Below are 18,213 nucleotides of genomic sequence, written 5' to 3' on the forward strand. Positions count from 1 at the left end.
TTTTTTTTAAAGATTTTATTTATTTATTTGAGACAGAGAGAATGAGAGAGAGAGAGCACATGAGAGGGGGGAGGGTCAGAGGCAGAAGCAGGCTCCCTGCCGAGCAGGGAGCCCGATGCGGGACTCGATCCCGGGACTCCAGGATCATGACCTGAGCCGAAGGCAGTCGCTTAACCAACTGAGCCACCCAGGCGCCCTCCAAACGTCCCCCTTTTTATAGGAACAGCTCGCATAGGGTCATGTCCCACCTGACTCCAGGGTGACCCCATCCTAACCAATTGCATCTACACCCACCCGACATCTAGCAAAGGTCGTATTCTACAGGATTACCAGTGACGACTCCAACGTATGATTTTTGGGGGAGGGGTTGGGGGCCACAGTTCAACTGCATAGCCAGGAAACGACCCATCTGCTTTCTGTCTCTGGATTTGCCTGTTCTGGACAGTTGGGGGACATGGACTCACACACAATGTGGCCCTTGGTGTCTGTTTTCTGTCACCGAATGTAAAATTTTGAAAGTTTATCCACATTGTGGTGTGCGTGTGTGTGTGAGACGTCTGTTCCTTTTCGTGGTCGGGGAAATGGGGAGAAAACGTCTGTCCGAGCGCGTCATCCACCGCTCTTGACTGTCCCACGGGGAGTTTGGGATTGGACATGCAGGTTTCCTTAAAGCATCACACACAGGCCCACACCCTCCTGTGTGCACCTCAACCTGGTCTGCATCACCAGCATCGCTTTGTAATGATGCTCCGTGTAAAGAACGAAAACCAGAACACCAGACACTCGAGACACATGCACACGTTTCCAGGTGCCGGAAAAAAAAAATGCAGAAAACGTCAGGATTCATTTCCCCCTTTTAATCTGTTTAGCCTAAATCCAGCTTTTTTTTGGGGGGGGGAGAGGGGGAGTGGTTTACAAACAGATTTCACCACCACCATTTATTAGTATTTTTTTCTTTCTTGTACACTAAGCCCATTGATCAGACGGGTTCAAAGCCTTTTGGAAATGGTGGGTTTGTATTCTTTCCTGGCACGTTGAGGGAGGCAGCCAGCAAGGGTGAGTCAATGTGTGTAGATGGATAAGGGAGGTGTAATCACAGAGCCTTACAGAGAAAATAGGGAAAAAAATCCCTGGATTGGCCACCGGCTGTATTTCTTCTGCAGACAGATCCCCAAACAGGAGATGTAAAGAATTTGGCGCTTCTGTAAAATGCCTGTGAAATCAACGATATGTCTTTATCCATATACTTTTTTTTTTTTGTCTTTTGTGAGGAAAGAGGTAAAAAAAAAAAAAAAGAAACAAAAGGGCAAATTTCGCAAAGTCAGATGGAGCTTAAAAGCTCCAGCCCTTGGTTTCCATCCTGGATGGTACCATGGGTCCCAGAGAGGAGGGCACAGCGGGTAATTACCCTCTTCCCAGCAACTGAGTGCTTCTGCGGCTGATTGCGCTATTCATCTGGTGCGATGGTCCTGCTTTCTTCCCCCATGCGTTCTCCACCTCGGGGCGACCATGGGGAAGCCGGGCTCTGTGTCCTGGAAATTGCTCTCAAGGTGAGTGCCTGCATTTTTTCACTCAGGTCAGCATATCGGGGAGGACTGATGGGCACTTTGGAAATGCATTCGGTTCGGCTCCAACTCTAACATTATGTCCGAATTCAAATGCTGATGGAAGGGGGGGGGACCCGCAACAACACAAAGGAAGTTCAAGTGTAATTCTGTGCGACGGTGCTGATTAACATGATGAGGCTTTGATGTCGAGCCAGGGGTGATGGTCCGCTGATACGTAGCATGTGGGGGTTTGGGGGGTTATTTCCGAGCTAGAAGAAAAATGTTTATGCTTAGTCAGTACCTTTTTGTTCTTTTCTTTCAAAGAAAGGAACTTCTATGAATGTCCCATTCCTGCTGTGACAAAGAATCACCAATCACGTGGCTTAAACCACAGGAATTCATCCTCTCCCAGCTCTGGAGACCAGACGTCTGAGATCCAGGCGGGGCAGGACCTCTAAGATCCAGGCGGGGCAGGGCCGCTGAGATCCAGGCGGGGCAAGGTCATGCTCCCTCCTCAAGCTCTTGGGGAGGGTCCTTCCTGCCTCTTCCAGCTTCTGGGGCTCCACGTGTTCCTGGGTTTGTGGCCACGTCCCTCCCATCTCTACCTCCGTCCTCACGTGGCTTCTCCTCTGTGTGTGTGTCTCTCCTCTTTCTTTGGTGTCTTCCGATGTTGGATTTAGGGCCTACCTGGATCATTCATGTGATGATCCTGTTGTCTGGACCCACCCGGGTCATTTTAACTAATTACATTTGCAGTAACCCTGTTTCCAAATAAGGTCCCATTTTGAGTTCCTGGCTGTTGGGACCATAACATATCTTTTTGAAGAGACACAACTCAGCCGAAAACACCGATCTGTGTATCTCCCAAGGGCAGGGTGCCTGTTGAGTTAGCTCTGTCACAGCCCACCTCTGCGCTTGACACCAAGCACGTCATTGCCAAACAGTTGACGGGTGACAGACTGGAGTCTTGGAGATGTGAAGAATACTCATGAAACCAGGGAAACAGACACCCTCCTTACTCACTGGAAAGCCAAGCCCTCCCAAGCAAGAGTTTTCTCTTGACGCCAAGCGCCAGACGTCACTCTTGGCTTCGCTCTCTCATTTTGGGGTCAACCCGACCCACTCTGGACCGAAAACAGATGGCTGGATGGTCACCTCTATTCCCTTTGCCAGCCACCTTCATCCGATTTCCCCTCAGTTTAACTTAACAGGTGACTTTTGAACGCATGCTTTGGGCCAGCAATCAACAGGGCAGGTTAAGGAGGGATGAGTCTTGGACTCAGGCTGCCTGGATTTAAATTTTTTTTAAGATTTATTTATTTATTTGAGAGAGAGAGAAAGAAGGAGCAGGTGGAGGTGTAGAGGGAGAGAAAGAATCTCTAGCAGACTCCCCCCTGAGCAGGAAGCCCCACACGGGGCTCGATGTGATGACCCTGAGATCATGACCTGAGCCAGAAATCAAGAGTCAGACACTCAACCGACTTAGCCACGCAGGTGCCCCCAGCCTGCCTGGTTTTGAATCCTAGCTCTGCCATATGCTAGTGACTGAAATTTCTCCAGATCCACAGAAGAGTATTTTGAAGGTCCATTTGTGATTGAATATGGGCGCCATGTTTCCATTGGTTCCCTCTCTAAAGAATGCTTGAAACCACCTTACCCCATGACCGTTAAATTTGCCCACCTCTGCCGATGTCACCTCCCCCAGCATGACATTAATGCCTTTTGTGACCTCCTTGCATCAAATTCAGCCCCTTCTGTAACTCATCTCCTGGCCATTCCTGGGCTTCTCTTCCCAAGAGGTCCCCATCTCCATCCTCCCCTGATTACACATGCAATGTGGTCCCCCCAGCCTGCAGAACTGAAATCTTTATACAGCATTCAGGACTAGCAAAATCAAGACATGGCCGGTTGTCATTTTAATCCTCAATGGGCCCAGCACAGACCTTATTATCGAAGACCAGACTCAAGAGCACAGAAGAGGTCCACACATCCTGCTTTGCTCACCCGGAATGTTCTCCCTTCCCTTTCTCTCCATCAAATTTGTACTTGTGCTTGAAGGCCCAACTCAGATGTTTCATGGTCCTGACTGTTTTTGGGGGAAGGAACAGCCGTAAGATAACTTTCAATAGGTCCTGCTCCTCCATTCCACACGGTCATTAGCTCCCTTTGCTGCGGCACAAAATGAGACACAAAATACAATGGACCTTGGGCTACTTTCAACATTGGCTGTGGCATATTTCAATTTGGAATATGGACTCTCCATAAACAGAGAGTCAGACAAAGTCCATACATATCGGGTCAAATGCATTCTCTATTCTGATGCCCCACAAAACAATGAATGGGTCCCAGTGTCAACCGTGCAACATCATTGACCTCTAAATGCCACACCCCCATCCCTACATGGACAAGTAATGGTTTAGCGGAGAAAGTATCATCTGTAGGATGTACAGAATATCATGAGTTCTCTATCAGATGCTGTCCCATCGACACGAGCTAAGTCACACTCTACGTCAATAAGGAACGAGGCAAATAATGGCTACTCTTCACCTCTAGAGCACTCATCCTAGTTGGCACGGTCATCCGTTTGGGCTGGTAGGACGGACAAAATGCCAAGGACAGGACAGCTCAAACAATAGACATTTATTTCTCACTATCCTGGAGGCTGGGTGTCTGAGATCCAGGTGGGGCAGAAGCTGGGAGTCTGAGATCCAGGCAGGGCCGAGGCTGGTTCCTCCTGAGGCCTCTCTCCTTGAGATATAGACACAGTGTTCTCCCCGTGTTCTCACGTGGTGTCTCTTCCTCTTCTTATAAAGACACAAATCCCATCATGGTGCCCACCATCATGACCTGATCTCAATGTAATCACTCCGAAAGGGCCCACCTCCAATCCCACCCCATTGGAAGATAGGGCCGCAACATATGAGTCTTGGGGGGATGTAAACCTTCAGTCTGTAACAGTTGGCGGTGTGCACAGCGCCCCCTAGAGTTGTCTCCCACAGTCGCCTTGGGCTCCTTGTTTCCTACTGAGTACATTTACCCCACACCTTCCTCTGCCCAAACGCTCTGTCCCTGCCATCTTATGTCCTTCCTACTCAGCTTTTGAAATCATCTATCTAGAGGTTACCACCCTCTCTAGAAGCCCACGCCCGGCTGAGTTCAGACCGTGCCAGGTCTGACAAGGACTAGCAAAATCAAGACATGGCCGGTTGTCATTTTAATCCTCAACGGGCCCAGCATAGACCTTATTATCGAAGACCAGACTCAAGAGCACCGAAGAGGACCACACATCCTGCTTTGCTCACCCGGAATGTTCTCCCTTCCCTTTCTCTCCATCAAATTTGTGGCCTCTGTGTGCATCCCTGCATTATGTAATGTCACACTGCCATCATCTGGTTTAACTTTTGATGTCCCCTCCCCTTTGTAAACAACAATTCGTTCTTCACCCCTGCAACCCCAGCACCTAGCCTGGGCCTGGCTCGGAACAGACGTGCGTCCACAGTGTTTGTGGAATGAATGCGTGAACTCATCTGAAGTCCCACCCTTGGGAAGCAGCAAGCCTAGAATCTACAAATCTATGGGCAGGGAGCGTCCTCCCTGTGCTCAGGGTTGGCCAACCTTTGATCTCGTGGCGCCTCCCACGCCTGCAGGGAGCAGAGCTGCAGAGCAGGTGTGCCCGGCTTCCCAAAGCGGAGGATGCCCATTGGCGCCAGGTGATGCTGGATTCCCTGCCGTGCTGAGCGTTGGCCGGCCAGCGCCGCTCCGGGAGGCCCGGGTCGGCCTTCAGCGTGCACGCGCTTGCCTCATGGGCTCTAGGCTGTGGGGTTTGGAATCTGAGCACGGGGTGCATTAGCTTTTGGCAAAGGTTTTGCAGCTTGGTTCATACTTTCCGCTTGGAACGTCGCCTCCCTTTCTTCCAAGCTGAGAGACAGGAAGCCAACACACAGAGGGTGGGGCCCGGGAGGGCCGGATCTGACGAGTCGCTGGGCTGGGGCCTCCACGGAGGCTCCTTCGTGCTGCCGCCAAGAATGGAGAGCCGCTGGGGCCTCTTCTGTATCACGGTGCTGGGCTTTCTGATGCACATTCAAGGTAAGAGGCGTCTTGGCCCCGAGGGAGAGCTGCGCGGGTGCTGTGCTTGCTGTCCGGTTCCTTCTCAAAACTCCTCCAAAGCAGCTTCTACCAAACAAATGCTTAGAAGTTGCCAGGGGGGGTTAGAGGAGACAGGAATGGTGCCTTCTGAGAAGGCAGAGGGGACACGGGGCCCACTTGAGAGCCCCGGGGACCTGGACCTGGACCTGGAACTGCACAACACGGACCAACAGCGTTTGGAAGCAAGCGGCGTTCTCTGCTTTTCCGCTCTGCATTTCAAACACAGCCCGTCCTACCCCGGGATTTAAGCTCGACAGGGTGCGGGGGGTCTTTTAAATTCCTTGTTCCCGATGGAAAAGATTAGTTCTGCCCATTTTCGTCGGGTACTCGGGTTTGGATTCTGCAGCCTTCTGGATAAATGTCATCCTTCCTTGTTGCAAAAGAAAGTCATGTGAGTTGTTTTCGCACAAAACTGGAGCTGGAGCTCACGGGCTGTCTCCCAGATTCGGGGGGTGTTTGGTTTGTTGGAGGGTGGGGCAGGCGGCTACTTAGGCTATTTAGGAACTGTAATGAACTCATGAGAAACGGGACCGAAACAACCCCTCTGGTCATTTTAATACTCTCCTTTCAAGCACGGAAGGTTGGGTGGGATGGAGGATTGGGAGGTGTTGTTGGTTAGGAGTAGCAGGATTGAATTCAGATGTCCCTGTTGGGGCGTGTCCCGTTTATCCTGTTCGAGGTGTGTTCTCGGGACAAGGCGTTGGTTGTCTGGGGGCCGATGGGATGTTGAGGGTCAGCTGGAGGGCAAAGCTTCCCGCACTCCACGCACACATCAGCTTCCCAGCTGATTCTCACGCAGCCTGATGATGGTGCCGTGCTTGCTGCCACCTTATAGATGGGTAAACTGAGGCACGGGGTGAGGTTCCATCATGTGCCTGAGGTCACAACGAGGAAGCAGGAGTGGAAATGAAACTTGCCAAGGCCAGCTTGTGGTTTTGGGTCTGTTGAGAAAAAAGGAACTATTTATATCTATCTTTATGTGTCTTTTCCCCCTAAATATATCTTATCTTGTATATATATTATTGTAATATATTATTATATTATTGCATCACGTGCTGCATTGAGGTCTGTGGGGCCTTGTGGTTTGGTGATACTCGAAGGGTGGGATGTGTGCCCGAGGCAACAAGCCAGGCCATGCTGGGCCACGGAACTCCAGCCCACGCTGGCTGCACCCCAGAACCAATCAAGAGTCTCCCTTGATTCTGCCTCTTTCCTCGTGGCCCCCAAACTACCTTTGATCTAGCTGATCTGTGGGTGGGAAGGCCAAGCCCCAGATGGGTCATTTAAGCCTGTTTTGTCACCATGCCCAACAGTGGGACCGAACCTGCCCAGCTATGTAGGGCAGTGGTTCTCAATCCTTGGTGTGCAGAGTCACCTGGGAGGGAGCTGGATTAAAGGCCCTGCCCCTTGAGATGCTCATATGGTATGTGGGTGGGGCTCGGGACCTGTAGATTCAAAAGCACCCAGAGGGACTCTGTGCAGAGTCAGGGCTCCCTTGAAGGGATGATGAGTAAGCACCAGGCCATCTGGTATACCCTTGGGTGGAGACTCATGGATCCGTGGCACGAGGGTGGAGACTCACTGATCCGTGGCATAAGGGGACAGCTATTCTGGGGTTCCCCATTCAATGATGCATCATCAGCCAGCATGGCCAGGCCAGAAGGGACATCCTCTAGATAGACATGATGCAGCCTGCCATTGTCTCAACTAGGGGCCACTTTGCCCCCAGGGGACACTTGGCAATATCTGGAGTCATGTTTCGCTGTCACAACTGTGAGTGGGTCAGCTGGTGTCCTCAAATGGGTGGAAGCCGAGGTTGCTGCCCAATGTCTGCCACACATGTCAGAGAGTGATCCAGCCCCAAATGTTGCTGGTGCTCAGGTTGAGAAATCTCATGTTAGCACGAGAGACTCCATCTGTCTGTGTGTCTGACCTATGTATCTAAATATTATCCATCTATTACCTGTCCACCTATACATACGTACATCTACGTATTTGTTGATCTGTCCATCTATCCATCCATCATTTATGTATCCATCCATCCATCTACCCATCTATCCATCTATCCATCCATCCATTCATCTATCTATCCATCTATCCATCTATCCATCTATCCATCACTTATGTATCAATCCATCCATCCATTCTTCCATCTATCCATCCATCCATTCATCTATCTATCCATCCATCATTTTTCTATCTATCCATCTATCTATTGATCCATCCATCCACCCACCCATCCACCCACCCATCTATCCACCCATCCATCCATCCATCCATTCATCTATCTAGCCATCCATCATTTATCTATCCATCCATACATCCATCCATCCACCCATCCATCCAACCAACTATCCATCCATCCACCCATCTATCCATCCATCCATCCATCCATCCATTCGTCTCTCTATCCATCCATCCACCCATCTATGCATGCATCCATCCACCCATATATCCATCCATCCATCCATCCACCCATCCATCCATCCACCCATCTATCCATCCATCCATCCATCCATTCATCTATCTATCCATCCATCATTTATCTATCTATCCATCCATCCACCCATCTATCCATCCATCCATCCATCCATCCACCCATTCATCTATCTATCCATCCATCATTTATCTATCTATCCATCCATACATCCATCCTTCTACCCACTCACCCATCTATCCACCCATCCATCATATCTATCTATCTATCTATCTATCTATCTATCTATCATCTATCTATCTATATATCTATCATTATCATCATTGTCAATCTATAGACTGAAATTTATTTTAAGGAATTGCCCCACAGGAGTGTGGGGCTGGCAAGTCCAAAACCATGAGGGCAGGCTAGAAACTCAGCTCAGATGCGACCCTGCCGTGTTGAGTCTGACTACCTTCTTTTCCAGGAAACCTCGCTCATTGCGTTTAAGGCTTCATCACATCAGAAGAGGCCCACCCACATTACCGAGGGTGATATGCTTTCCCAGCACGTGATTGCAGGTGGCAATCCCATTGATAACATCCTGGCACGGTGACATCTGCACTAGCGTTTGACCAAACATCTGGGCACTGAAGCCTGGCCACATTGACACAAAATATGAACCATCTGGGATGTTTTCATGTTTCCACTTCCCTTGCCTGAGATGCCAACTCTGCAGGTTTTCCGGAGGGTTCCAAGGTCTTTCTGCCTATTCTCAGCCCCCCGGGCTCCCTCAGCTGTGTCGTCAGAAATACTCCCGTGTTTGTTTCTGTTGCAGGGCTGGAATGGAGGCAGGGCTGTTAAATCTTTTAGTATCCCCACTTTCCCTGTGACCTTGAGCTACGCCCTTGAGGGGGCTGTCTCTGGTGAGCACAGCTGCTGTAGAAATTGCCACATTCTTGAGAACCAAGGGGGCAAAGCATGCAAAGCATTGTGCCTTCTGCTCTGAGTGTTCAGACGGCTTTCCGGGGTGACCCTGGAGCAAATTCTCAAAAGTTTTCAAAATGTTTTCTTCCAATATTTTGTTTTTATCCTTGTGGATCACAATAAAATATGATCTGGACAAAGTGCTGATACTCGGGGGAGGTAGTTGGGAAACTTTGCTGGGCAACGGGTGTCAGGATTGCTGGGGGACAGGGCCAAGATGCAGAGTCCTGGGCCCCGCTCTGGATGCTTTCTCAGCTTCGCAGGTGGTCCTCCTGCGTCAGCAATTTGGGGAGCCCCTGCCTCTTATCCAGGGCACGTGGGGAGCATCTAGTGTCCTCCCCCCAGATGATATCCATCAGCCTCTCTAGTTTTTAAGGCTCTGGGTAAAATATGAGGCCAGATTCACTGTTTTCAGAGGTCTTTGGGGAAGCGGGAAGGTCCCATGTGCATGCAAGTTATACCCAAAAGGTGATAGGTTTCCTTTTGCAAGAGAACAGAGCTGTTTCTGCTCAAGACCCATGACTGTCCCTTGGAGTTTCCTTGAGTTACTGACAGGGCTGCTCTGAAGGTGGCCCACGTGGCATCAACTTGGAATATTTGCACACTGCATGGACAGAGGCCTCCACAGCTGGTGCAAAGCTGCCTTCCCTCCTTCTCCTGGGAAGCAGCAGCCTGGGGCTCTTGTTTGGCTCTTATTTTCTTGAAGGGGGTGAGGACCTCTCAGATCCTCAGGGGTTGGGTCAACTGGACAAAACAGGGAGGAAGGATGTCTTTCTTGTTCACATGGTGTATTTGCAGACTGAGGCCCTCAGGCCAGCAGCACCAACACCCTGGAGAAACGTAGTTTTGGACTCACCCAGACCTGCTGATCCAGAATCTGCTCGTAAGCAGATTACGGACTGATCTGCACGCCCTTGAGGGTCTGAGAGGCATGGAGGCAGAAGTCCTGAGGCTGAGGAACAGTGCTGGTGTGGACTCAGCACTCCGTGCATGGTCTGTCCTCATACAGCTCTGCCGAAAATCTTCCTTTTGCTCCTAGGACTGGGGCCGGGTGAGGGCCTCCACTCCATCCCACCAGAGCGTCCGGTGGTGATTCCACGGTGGTTCAGCTTCTCCTGCCAGTTTAAGTCTGTTATGGGCTGAACTGTGTCCCCTCAAAATTCACAGGTTGAAGCCCTAACCCCAAGATCTCAGATTGGGGTTGTGTTTTAAGGTGGGGGTCTTTAAAGAGGGGATTAAGGTATAATGAGGTCATTAGGGTGGGCCCTGATCCCATAGGACTGGGGTCCTTCTAAGAAGATAGGATGAGGACAGGCACAGAGGGACGACCACGTGAGGACACAGGGAGGACACGGGGTCTACACACCAAGGAGAGAGGCCTCAGGAGGAACCAGCCTCGGTCCCGCCCGGATCTCAGACTCTCAGCCTTTGGGACCTGGAGGGAACACAAAGCCCCTGCCCTGCAAAGTGAAGTCCACAGCCCACAGCCTCAGTCTCCCCCAGGAGCTGCAGAGAAATGCAGCCTCTCTGGCACACCCAGAGCTGCCATGGTAGGGGCTGCATGTCACCCACGTCCTCGGGGGTCCATGTGTACGCATCATTCTGGGACACTGCCTCGTTGGACGGTCTGCATTTCACGATGGATGTCTTGGCTTTTATGATGAACATCCAACCTTTAGTCCTTTGTGACCAAGTACTTCCCCTCCCAGGACTGTGCATGTCATCGGGGTGGAGGGCTTTCATCGAAAGGGGACCTGGGGACACTAGGAACCGGGACAACTGGTTGACCTTGCAAGAGCGGCTCAGCTGTAATCAGCTGCAGGGCAAGCAGGATGGGGTGGAGCTCGAGGGGACCACCTGCTCATCTCCATGGAGGGTCAGCACTGCCGCCCCTGGGGAGAGAGTCCCTCATGGCGTCCCCGCACGTGCATGCTGAGTTATGCAGCATGAGAACCCAGCCCTCTTGTATAACCCTTGCTGCTGCTGGAAACGGAAACCTCGTGAGCACCCGGAGACTCTTACGCATTTATGCAGAGGTGTTCCAGCAGGAGAACACGGAGCCCAGAGGCGATGCACCCACACCCACCTGGATGCGTCACCCCTGGGCTCCTTATCACGGTCTGTGCAAACCTAAACGGCTCACCTACGTGCACTGTTAATTTTCTCTATCCTGGGGAAGAGCCCCAAAAATGTGCTTTCTGTACATTAATATATATATATATATATATATATATTTAAGAACAATGGAGCAGAGTCAAAGGATTTGCCTGGAGGAAGTCACGATTTGCTCTCTGGGCATCCCTGCTCCAGCGCCGGCCCCATGGGGGGGATTCTGAAGGACAGAAACGGGTCCTATAAACGTGAGCCATGCACTCGGTGGCAGCTGACCCGGAAGGATTGATTTCAATTAGCCCCCCACTTGGGGAAATCAGTCAAATCCTGTGTGAAGAAATGACGCATAATTTCCTGGATGGGACACAGATACAAGGACACTGGTTGGAACAATAGCATGTCAGAGCCTGTCCACGTTCATGAGTGGGTGATCGGCCACGCGATGAGTGTGGTCCACGGTCATTAAATTCGTGCTTTTTTTTTTTCACTTTCTTGTACTCGGAGCTTGCCTGGGGCTGATTTTCTCCTTTAGATCAGAGTCGGTAATTCAGTGGTTGTGGGGGCAGGGCCAGGGGGGAGCTCTGGCGTGGGCTTGTGCGTGGCTCCTGGTTTGCGTGGCAGCCCTGGATGAGTGGGCGGCGGGGACTCTGACAACATCGGCGTGGTATGATGATTGTCCCAACCAGGGTCCTGCTGTTGGCTTTGCAGATTGCCGTGTGTCATGTTGACTTGAGGGTGCGCATCAAAGCTGAGAAATTCAGGGCATGAAAAGTGCAGTAGGAAGCAGATGGGAGTCTTGTGGGGGTCGAGGGGTTGGCGGTCCAGGAGAGGACAGCCCCTGGAGATGACAAAATTCCTCCAAGTGCTACTCAAAGACCCCAAATAGCTTTTTGGTTTTGTTTTTGGTGGAGGGAGGCGGTCTTGTATATAATGCTGACCGCCAGACACCACCACCACGAGCCACCGTGAGCCCACGTCCCCAGGATCTCAGCAGGATCACCAGCGTCACGACCCCAGGACCCAGGACGCTGCTTTCTCCCTGGGGTCATGGATCCAAAATGTGTGGGTTTGATTAAACGTCCCTGAGCTCACTAAGCAAAAGGAGAGACAAGATCAGAAACAGGTCTCGGGACACGAGCCACGTCATGTGCTCCGAGTGGAAAAATAATGCCGATGAGTGCAATGGGCTCATGCGCACCCTCCCTGCCTGGGTGTCTCCAGAGACTGAGGCCCAGGAGCAGTCTCGTCAGCCCAAGTGAGCTCCCAGCCCAGCTAGGACCTGAAATGCACGGGGACCCCTTGCCACGGGTGGGACCCCTGCCACGTCTTAGCCGCAGGTGCTCCGCCTGGCCCTTTCCCGCCTGGCTTGCAGGACTGGACGGTCCCCACATGGGTGCCTGATGCTGGCCAGAGTCGCCAACTGATGCAAGAGGTCCCGGGGAGTCCCTCCCCGCTGCATGCATGAGTCCTGCTCACACAGCAGCCCTTTCAGGGTAAACCCCACGTTTCCAGGTGTGGCTGCCTGGTGACCCATGGGGTGACCCATCTCCCCCACCCAGAGCTCAGGAAGCATTTCCATCCTGGCAAAGGTACTGCTGATAAGGGAGGGGACCCGGAGGCCAGGGAGGTTTGCAGAGGCGGGGAGGGGGCACCCTGGTTCCTGATGCATGCAGAGATGAGGAGGGGTCAGGGATCCTACATGCAGTGCGGGCAGCCCCCACCCACTGGGCACAGGCATTCGGGAGAGGCCAGCCGGGTGCGTGGGCAGGGCGGATAACACAGAGGCTTTTGCTCATCTGGGACGACGGGCGTGGTCGAGGCATTTGGAGCAGCTTACGGGCCGCCGGTGTTATGCGGGGTGCCTGGAACTCCGGGGGTGAGGCCCTGGCTCAGAATGGCGATGGTCATTCCTGAATGTCAGGGCCTGCGGGGGTGGGGGGCTGTGCACGGGAGCTGCACGGAAGGGGTGTGCACCCCCAGCCGCCCTGCGAGGGGGTGTCTGAGAAGCCAGCCTGACGCGGAGTCCTGTGCGTCCGCCCTGGACGAGGGTGGCCAGAGAGAGCCCCTGGGGCGGCAGATGGAGCCCAGGCTGTTCCTGCACGAGTAGCAGTCAGAGGCTGGAGCGGAGCAGACCCTGGCCAGGCAGACGGGCCCCCTGCCCCGCAGGGACACAGCGACGCCTCCACAGTCGGAAGCCGCTCAGTGCGATTGGCTCTGGAGGGGGGCACGTCCCCCGGGGCCTCCCGTGTGGACCGCGGGGCTTGCTGCTCGCTGCACCCCAGCCTAGGGGTCCCCCACCCTCAGAGGCCTGTCCTTGCCGAGCAAAGCTTGCTGCACGCCGAGGCCACCCAGCGTCCAGGGGTCACCTGGTTCCCGACGCCCAGACTCCTTCCCGGAGCGCGGGGCTGCGGCGGAGGGTGCCCGAGGGTCCAGCGTGAATTCTGACTCTGCCCATAAGGCCCCCCAGGAAACCGGCTCCTGGTCTGTGGTCACCGGTGTCTGGGGAGGGGCCTGGAGATGGGCTGCTGGTGGGTCTCCTTTGCAGGCAGTGGAATGTTCTGGAAATAGAGACAGGTGGTCGTTGCATGACCCGGGGAACGTGCTCCACGCCGCCCTAGTGCACGCGTTAAATGGGCGAATCGTCGGCGCGGCGAATTCTATCTCAGCGAAGCTGTTTGGGAAAAAAAAAAAAGGTGTCACCCCCAAAAGGGGATTCAAATGGGCCAGAATCGGAAACGTCCTCTGACGCCGCTCTTGTAATTTTGGGAGCAGCGAAAGGGGCAAATTTGTGCGGGAAGGAAAGTCTCAATGGGCAGGAGAGGAACTTGGGGTGGCCCAGGGCCATCCTCAGCTCATTTAAAAGATTTTGGGGTTTTTTTAGAGAAAATACACACGGATAAGGGTCCCCAGGTGAAGCATTTCAGATGGAGAAATTCCAAGAGTTTTGGTGAATGCAGGAGGTGTGCCAAGCATCAGCACCCTGGGATTGGAGAGCATCCGAGCCGTCCACCCAGGGGGGACCCCCGTCCCCAAGCTGGACAGCCACACTCCCCGTCCCCCCCATGCACGTTGCTCCACCCAGAGCGACTTCGAGTTGAGCCAGCAAAAAAGCAGAAATACGGTCTCGGCTCCTGCCGAGATTCCAGACTTCTTTGCCAGAAAGCCGCAGAAATTTGTGAGCTCGGGGAGGAGGGCCTGGTTGGGAGTGTTGTGCAAAGCCTTCCGGGGGAGGTCCTGGAAAGCGAGGGGGTGGCCTGTGGCCGGGCCTGCATCGCACACCCACCCGTAGAGAGGAAAATACCCCAAATTCTGCACATGCATTTCCCCTCCCGGGGGGGGGGCATTCTTGAAGGTAGAAACGGGGGTGGGGACTGGCTCCTGGGGACCGTCTCCCCAAATTCCTGCAGGGCAAGGACTCAGTCAGAGGTCAGGGAAGGCTTTGTTGTCAGGCCCCGGTTTGCAAAGCGGAAGTAACACGGCGCTGGCTCGCTCGGCAGGGGGAGGTTTGGGCTCCGGGTTCAATAGGGAAAAACACTTGGTTTTGAGTCCTTCTTGCGGTCGGTCGGGCAGGGTCGCGTCCCAAACGGTGGCTTCGGGAGCAGAGGGACAAGCGGGGTGCAGCTCGCTAGTCTTGGATGTCAGCTTCGGGCCGTGGCCACCACTCGACCAGGTGGGTTGTGCGGCTCTTGCTGGCTTTTGTGTGGGCTGTGCTGATTGCTTTTGTTTCCCATTCGGCCCGATTTTAAAAATATTAGCTTCTGTCCCTTGACGTGAGGGAACTTCTCTTGCCTAGGAGGTGCTGCTCTCTGATTATTGGGGTGTTTCGTTGTCGTGAGAAAACGGGCACCTTAGAAACAGCTCACACGTCACCTCCTCCGGGAAGACCTCCAGGTGTGCTCACACAAGAAGAGCAATTGCCCACTGCCTCATTTTTCTGGTCCCCAAGGCAGCCCGTCCCTCCCTTTCGGGGTGCTCATGCGCCTGTCTCCCCTGAGAGAGCTGGGAAGCAGGGCTTGGGGGGTTCATTGGCACACGCCCAACACCCAGCAGTGTTTGCAGAACGCACAGATGCTTGGCGTTTCGGAAACATGCCCGTGTTCAGCTTGGGAGGGAGCTAGAAGGAGTTGGGATCCCAGGAGGATTCTCTCCTCCTTGGAGACTGCAATGCCATAATAATCTGCCAAAACATGGCGTCTTGGGTGAGGGGCACCCAGCTGCTGGGAAAGACGAGATATTCGTTGGACAAACACACGGGGGGGAGGTCGAGACACTGCGACCCTCTGCTGAGCTCTCACGGTGGGCTGACCTTCGCACCAAGGCCCCTATGTGGCTTAGCACAGGCAGGCGGGGCGGAGGGGAGCAGCCTGCAGCCAGGAACCAGGACCCCTGATGTCTCCCGTCCCGTCCACTTACACCCTCTGTGGCCCCCACAGGTCAGCGTGACTTCGACTTGGCCGACGCTCTCGATGACCCCGGTGAGTGACCATATTTCGGGGTGGGGGGGAAGGTTTGCTTCTGCCGCAGCTTGGCAGCTGCTCAGGGGGTCTGGGGGACCTCCCTCCCAGCAGGTTCTCCATCCACCTCCGTGGACGAGGCTGCTCGCTTTCCCCGGAGAGGGGGTGTGGGGTTGGAGAGCCCCCCATGCCCTGTCTTTAGCATTTTTGAGCCCAGCTGGATGTGCTTGCTGCCAGAAAGCTGAATAATCAGCTCCTGGACCATGCAGGAGGGTCTGGAATCAGGTCTAGCTGGGAGACACGGGGTGTCCACGCACACACGGTGGGATGGGGAGGGGGGTCTTGTTTTGAAAGAAAGACAAAGGCTTGTCTGCTCTGAGAAGGATCATCAGCGGATTCTGGCTCCGGCAACAGCCCACGGTCACTCAGTGCAGGTAGACAAGGAGTGGTAACAATGAGGACGGGGTGGGCACGCAGACCCCTACCTTACAAAGGACAGAGACTTCCTGATGCAAAACCACCCGCCCCCATGGGGATTTTCCCCGTGCATGGAGGTTTTCACTGATCTGAACCACCATGGGGCAGGTAGGGGATGACGGTCTGTGCAGTGGGAGAAGCTAATGGCGGACGCACGCCAAGGTGGAGACTCTGTTTCCCCTGTCAAAGCGCAGTGGGGTCCTCAGGCTTCACTGTCCCCGGTGTGCACAGCTTGGAGGGCAGGGTAGCCCCGGGGCAGATGGTCCCTGCACGGAGGGAATCTGACTCTGGAAAGGAAGGAGCTCAGGCACCTGCCACCGCGTGGGTGGACAGCGAGGACATGTGGTCTCGTCTGCTCGGAAGGAGCCTGGCCATCGTGCACCAGGCCGTCCCGTCCGTCTTCCCTCCGCTGAGCTCCTGTTGCCGTCCGTCTGTGCCCCCAGACCCCACACGCACGCTCACCCACACTGTGCTCTGCACCCCAGGCACCGCCCAGCCGATGTCCACGGCCTCGAACGCTGGCCTCGTGGTTGTGCAATCGCCTGGGGGGCTGTGTGCACCCCCTTTACACAGTCCCCGGTGCCCGTGGGCACTCAGGCAGCGTTTGTTGACTGAATAAACACACACATGAAAGAGAGAGAGAGATGATGACACGTGGCCGCCTTCCTGATGCACGAGTCACCACGTACATGCCCGCCGGCCCTGGGTGCTCTCGGCTAAGTTGGCCTTCGTGCAAAGTATCTCTCCCTCGCCACCAAAAAGCCTTTGTTCTAACTTAGGTGCTCACGAGCCGAGTGGACCACCTCACTAAATTTCCTCCCACCCACCCCAACCCTGCACAGCTCCCGGGGAGGACTGGTAGATATAGATTCTAAGTGTGTTTTCTTTCTTTTCTCCCCCCTCCCGCAACAATACACGAGATTTGTGTTCAAAGCATGTCATATTTAGTCCTTGAAATTTTCCCTTTTTATAAGGGTGTTAACTGTTCCTTCTGTGAGCTGTGCACAAATCTTCAATGCTGATTGGATTTGTTTTTTTCTCTTTGTGCACAGAACCCACCAAGAAGCCAAGCTCAGGTGAGTATGGACACACGGCGTCCACGTGCACCACAACGAGGACGGCTTGCCAACAGGAACGGCACGGTTAATAATGCTGAATTGCGCACTCAAAGGCTGCTCGGGGCGTAGGTCTGGAAAGTTCTCCCCACAAGAAAAAAAGAATGTGTGGTAGCTGGTAGCTATGGTGATGGGTGTTAACGAGATTCTGACATGTGCAGAAATACCCAATCGTCATGTTGTATGCCTGAAACTAATATAACCTTATATGTCCATGACACCTCAGTAATAGAGACGTGACGTATACAACATACGTGTTATGATATATAATTACATAGCACATAGGTGGGTCACATGCAGTATACATTCTTAAATTATATATAAAATAAATAATATATACCATGCAATAAAATACAATATATAATTATATATATTACATAGCACAAATAGAGCACACATACTATATATTATATACAGTACATACATTATTAAATTATATATATGGAGCACCTGGGTGGCTTAGTCAGTTAAGTGTCCGACTCTTGGTTTCAGCTCAGGTCATGATCTCTGGGTCCTGAGATCGAGCCCAGCATCTGGCTCCGCACTTAGCACAGAGTCTGCTTGAGATTCTTTCCCCCTTCCTCCCCCTCCGCTTCTCCCCTGTCCACTCTCTCTCTCTAAAATAAATAAAGACAGTCTTTTAAAACATAAAAGAATAAATTATATATAAAATAAATAATATGTTTGTATACCATATAATGAAATATAATATATAATTATATACATTATATACTATATAACATATATGATATGCATGTAAAGTAAATAATATATTTATATAACATAATAAAATATAATCTGTAATTACATATAATGTAATATATATTATGTAACATATATACTATATAGAAAATAGTCTATTTATATTATATAATATATAATCATATATGATATAGTACATATATGACACACATAATATATATTATATGTAGCATATGTATTATTAAATTATATATAAA

At 52.5% G+C, this 18,213-nt stretch overlaps 1 protein-coding gene and 1 long non-coding RNA gene across 2 annotated transcripts in view; one reads left to right on the forward strand and one right to left on the reverse strand.

Annotated features, from left to right (window-relative positions):
• Positions 1 to 18,213, reverse strand: part of GYG2 (glycogenin 2) — a 91,559-nt gene that overhangs the window by 21,762 nt on the left and 51,584 nt on the right. The window lies entirely within an intron of this gene.
• LOC145717912 (uncharacterized) lies at positions 1,807 to 18,180 on the forward strand. Its single transcript, XR_014141433.1, has 3 exons — positions 1,807 to 5,633; positions 15,642 to 15,683; positions 17,192 to 18,180. It is a non-coding gene; the product is annotated as an uncharacterized LOC145717912 (long non-coding RNA).

The sequence above is a fragment of the Leptonychotes weddellii genome, chromosome X, assembly GCF_054177405.1.
Source record: "Leptonychotes weddellii isolate Sample4059 chromosome X, ASM5417740v2, whole genome shotgun sequence".
In the NCBI taxonomy this organism is placed as follows: domain Eukaryota; kingdom Metazoa; phylum Chordata; class Mammalia; order Carnivora; family Phocidae; genus Leptonychotes; species Leptonychotes weddellii.